Genomic DNA, 5,533 nt, shown 5'->3' with positions numbered 1-5,533 from the left:
CTGGGACTCTAGATGAGAGGAGTATGGGAGAATAGCAAAGTAGAAGGATCCAGAGGGTCCTAGAAACCTATAAGTAGAACATTATGATAGGCAGATTTGGGCCCAGGGATCCCACTCAAACTAAGGCACCAGCCAAGGACAATACAGGAGGTAAACTTTAAACCCCTACCCAGGTCTAGCCAATGGTCAGAACATTTTCCACAGTTGAGTGGAGAGTGGGATATGACTTTCTCACGTACTCTGGTGCCTCACATTTGACCATGTCCCCTGGAGGAGGGGACCTGGTGGCACTCAGAGGAAGGACAGCAGGTTACCGAGAAGAGACTTGATACCCTATGAGCATATGCAGGGGGAGGAAATCCCCCTCAGGAACAGTCATAGGGGAGGGGAATAAGGGAAAAATGGGAGGGAGGGAAGAATGGGAGGATACAAAGGATGGGATAACCATTGAGATGTAACAAGAATAAATTAATAAAAAATTAAATTAAAAAAAAGAGAAAAAGAAAAAGAATGAGCAAACAAGAAAAAAAAAAAGAATGCTTGTCTTAAAAAAAAAAAAATAACTCCTGTATTGTGCTCACTTCAGCAGCACATATACTAAAATTGGGACGATACAGAGAAGATTAGCATGGCTCCTGCTCAAGGATGACACGCTAATTCGTGAAGTGCTCCATATTTTTATGCATGTGTATTAAAATAAAAATTATGTATATTAAAAAAAGAATGCTTGTATCTTATAAAGCTAAAAATACCTAAGAATTTTAACACAGTATTTGATACATTGTCATCCTGAGGTCTCATGAGAAAATTTTACTACCTTTATAGCTACTACATGTAAGCAATCAGTGATTTTTAATTTTATTAATTATCTTATGTAATACACTAAGATATCATGAGTGAACTATATGGTTTGACACACTATATGACTTTGACACTATATGACACTTTGACACTATGACATTTTGACACTATATGACTTTGACACCAACACAAAATAAAAATTAAAATGCACAATGGAAACAAAATGCTTGTTAATTTTCCTTGACAAAGTATAGAATGGCATTAATTCTATCACAATAACTTGGTATTTAAGTTGATGAAACTGCTGCTTTTCTTGGAACAGTATCTTACTGTCTCTTCTTGGCATTGAAAGCCTGTATTCACTGGAATACATAGTTTAAGTCTGCAGCCAACACTACTGAGACAAAAGACAAAGAAAGCAAGTAAATCACCTTATAATCACCACCTAATATGTCTCAAATGCCCATAGTTTGAAGAAAATGAGTAAGCAATTTCACTATGCAATATAATATGTAGGAAATGCCCACTAACACCCACATTCAAATGCTTTTCTCTTTGAGATGGCATCTGATTAGGAGACCATTTCAGAATCCGTATATACTAACCTGAATCCAACTGAGGACATATAATGAAATTTTCAATGGTGATTCAATAAAGAAGAGAACTACTGGGCCAGTGAGATTGCTCAGCAATTAAAAGGATTAGATTCTCTTTCAGAGGAACCAGATATGGCTTTCAGCATCCACATAGCATCCATTTGAAAGTCCAGTACCAAGCGATCTAATGCCCTCTTCTGCCTCAGCAGGCATTGCGTTCACATGATATACAGACATAAAAGCAAAACATTCATGAACATAAATAAGAATAAATACGTAATTTTTAAAGAAGTACAGAATTATGTTAGAGTGCCCTGTTCATTCAGCTGGAGGGATTATTGTCTTCAATTATAACAGCTCTATTTCTTGAAGGTTCAAACACCAATTTTGGTGAAATCTAGAGCCTAACACTGATGATTTCTGAAGTCTATGACTCTTATCTCAAAGCCTCATCTAAAACCTGCATTTAAAATGCCACAGAAGATGTGGCAGAAAGAATGCCAGAGCTGGAGAATGGGAAAGAGTGCTGGGGAGTGCTGTTGTCTGGACCATGGCTGTGGCTGTGGCTACCTGAACAAAACTCATGTAAGATCAAACAAGCCAAAATTCTAGCCTAGATGAAGTAGATGATTTTCAGGCTCCAGCTCAACTGAGGAGGTATTGGTAATTAATAGTTGTTGTGGGAGGTACAACAATTTTTCTTTTGGAGGACTGGTGTCCAGTATGTTCCCATGCTCCCGAAGAGGTCCCACACATGGGCAGCACTAATCGGAATTAGTGAGAGGAGGAGGAGAAGGAGGAAGAGGAGAAGAGGAAGGAGAGAGGGAGAGGGGAAGTAGGGAGAGGCAGATGGCAAAGAAAAAGAAAAAAATTAGGAGGGTTCATGTAGCACAGGATGGAGATGAGTTGGAGAGGGAAAATAGGAAGTAGATATGATCATATGACATTGTACAAAATTGTCAAAAATAAAGAAAGATTTCTAAATTAAAGTTATCCATGTGGCTGATGAAGAAGATCATCTGGGTTCAAAGCATTTTTGCTGTATTACTAGGTGAGCAGCCTGGGGAAACTTAGGGAAACCTTCCTCGTCTGTGTACTAATGAAATCACCCATGTATTAAGCTGCTTGAACATGAAGATGACAACTCATATCACAAATTTTGTCAGTTACTTTTCATAAAGAATAATGTTTTCTGTATCTCTTCTATCTCTATCTCTATCTCTATCATCTCTATCTCTATCATCTCTATCTCTATCTCCATCTCCATCTCCATCTCCATCTCCATCTCCATCTCCATCTCCATCTCTATCTCTATCTCTATCTCTATCATCTCTATCTCTATCATCTCTATCTCTATCTCTATCATCTCTATCTCTATCATCTCTATCTCTATCTCTATCTCTATCATCTCTATCTCTATCATCTCCATCTCTATCTCTATCATCTCTATCTCTATCTCTATCTCTATCTCTATCTCTATCTCCATCTCCATCTCCATCTCCATCTCCATCTCTATCTCTATCTCTATCTCTATCTCTATCTCTATCCCTGCACGTCTTGCAGGCAGGGTAAGTTTTGGATCAAAATTTTTGTAGGTGGGTTGGTGTTCTCCTCCCTCCACTAGGAGTCTTGTCTAGTTCCAGGGTGTCTTCTTCAGTATCCATGGCCCCTGCTACCAGGTGTCTCAGCTATAGAGATACCTTCATATTGTCCCAGAGTCCTATCCTGACTTAGGTCTCCAGCTTGTCACAAAGCTACCGCCACCGGCAGTTTCTCTTTTCTCTGTAGGCCTTCTGTCCTCCTGCCCCTGCCCCTGCCCCCAACCCCACCCCGCTCTCCCTAGATCTGACCTCCACCCTCATATCTCTCTGTGCTTCCTCTCCTACCTTGTTCCCTCTCTTCTACCACTACCTCTGTCTATTCTGTCTCCCCTTCTGAGTGAGAATTAATAAGCATCCTCCCTTAGGTCCTCCTTGGTACGTATCCTCTTTGGGTATGTGAAGAGGATGAACTCGGTCACTCTGTGACTTGATTAGCTGAGGTGAGGGATGCCCTTTTCTGATGATTAGGGGGGGCGAAGAGTAGGATAGGAGGGAGAATGCTATGACTGGGATATAAAGTGAATAAATTAATAAAAAATATTTTTAAGGAACAATAGTTTCTAACTAGCCTCTAAACTAAGAACCAATTCAAACCAAGTTCAATTAAAACCAATGTAGCTGACTGAACTTCAAAAGTCATTTTATTTGTGTGTGTGTGTGTGTGTGTGTGTGTGTTTCTGCCTGCCTGCCTGCTGTCTGTCTGTCTATGTCTCTCTCCATGTGTGTCCTTCTGTCTATCTGTGTATATCTTTCTAAGTGTCTGTGTCTCTCTGTATGCGTCTATCTGTCCATGTCTTCTGTGTCCCTCTCTCTCTCTCTCTCTCTCTCTCTCTCTCTCTCTCTCTCTCTCTCTCTCTCTCCTTCCCTCTCCCTCTCTCCTCTCTCTCTCCTCTCCTCCTCCTCTTCTTCTTTTTCTCTCTTTCCCACCTCCCTCTCTCTTCCTGTGTATGCATGTGTGTGTGTGTGCGCACGCGTGTGCACATGTGTGTGTAAACACAATTCAGAAAGATTCAAAAATTGTCATCATCTGCTTCTTTTGATTCTGACTTTAGACTCCTCTATCACATTGGTGACTTTGTGGAATCCAGGCTATTAACCTCAGTAACTGTATGGCATGAGGAAGATCTTGCACCGATGAGACGGTGGGAGATGAATAGGCACACTGTTATCTGAGCATGAATAGTCTTCTGCACAAACACTTTTTTAATCTCCTGAGCTTTCTGATTTATAAAGATGTTAAGTCAATTTACACACATACTATAATAAAAAAGTGAAGCTTCATGAGCTCAGTTACATATTGTTATGTGTGTATCATTTTCCATAAAAGTAACATATCATTGCCTTTACAATGTAGCTTTTATAAAAGTTTGAAAGTGTTTCCATAAAATAGAGATATTAAAGTGGACTAGATTGTATGTGGGAGGCATTATAGATAATGGTAAATTCAAGGTCTGTCTGATTATCTCATTCTTCTCACTTAAAGTAATGTGGACACTGTGCTGAAAATGACAGGCATGATTGACATGGTCCATTTCAACCTTATGAGCAGAGCACACCTTCCCCTAAATGCAAACTATTGCACAGGAGAACATAAAGGCAATCATCATACAGAAGATACGTGACAAATTCATGAAACTCAGAGAAAATAGCATAGCCACATTGATGCAGATCACTCCTCCTCATAATCAAAGCCATTCAAAGCTAGATACCTATTCACAGTCAAAACAAAGAGCATGAAACACAGCACTGTGAATTTTTTGTGATAAATTTTTTTTGTGATTGAAGTCCTGCAATGTGATGTTAATTTGTATTTCTTTTATATATTCCGATGCTTGACTTTACTAATGGTGCTATTAGTTTATTTGCATGCAAAATTTGCTACATTATTTCACACAGAGACAAAAGGTTAAGATTGTAACATTCATCTAGCTTATTTTATTCAATAAATTCTTCTTATACTCCTGCCTAATATCCTCTCACACATAAAGCCATGTCCATCAAGGAGTTTATGTCACATAGAGACATGGGATATATACATAAATACAGGTTCTGATAATGTGGTTTGTGAAAAACACTCTGTAAGAATTAAAAAGCTAGAAATACAAGCAAGGAAGAAATATTTGATGAGTTTTTCACATAAAGTTCAAATATGATGGTGGCATTAACTGAATGGGAAAGAATAATTGAATTTTTCAGAGAACATTATAGATTTTCAAATGTTCGTAAAAAATAGTTATTCGTTCATAACATATTAGCAACCAAGATGAAAGGAGCAATTTCAAATTAAGAGATATGTATGATGCAAGTATTACAACAGTCTTATTCATTTTTCAAGACCCTACACCATGTAATCGGTCAATTTTTCTCATTTTCTTGATGTTACTTGTAATTTATTCCATTTTATATTCTATTTCTTAGGATAAAAATATCGCCTGCTCATTTTAACATTCAGCATGTCACCTACAGTATGTCACAGGTGCCTAAAAAGACATTTTTTTTTTTTACATTCATCTTTACCCAATACCATCCCATTGT

The 5,533-nt window shown here is 38.3% G+C and overlaps 1 non-coding gene across 1 annotated transcript; it reads left to right on the top strand.

Moving 5' to 3' along the window:
* The first annotated feature begins 573 nt into the window (after positions 1-573).
* Positions 574-680, top strand: LOC127190251 (U6 spliceosomal RNA). Its single transcript, XR_007830748.1, has one exon. It is a non-coding gene; the product is annotated as a U6 spliceosomal RNA (small nuclear RNA).
* The last annotated feature ends 4,853 nt before the right edge of the window (positions 681-5,533 follow it).

This window comes from Acomys russatus, chromosome 5 (genome assembly GCF_903995435.1).
Source record: "Acomys russatus chromosome 5, mAcoRus1.1, whole genome shotgun sequence".
NCBI lineage: Eukaryota > Metazoa > Chordata > Mammalia > Rodentia > Muridae > Acomys > Acomys russatus.
Note: the sequence above shows the minus strand (reverse complement) of the source record. Positions and strands in the feature narration are given on the sequence as shown.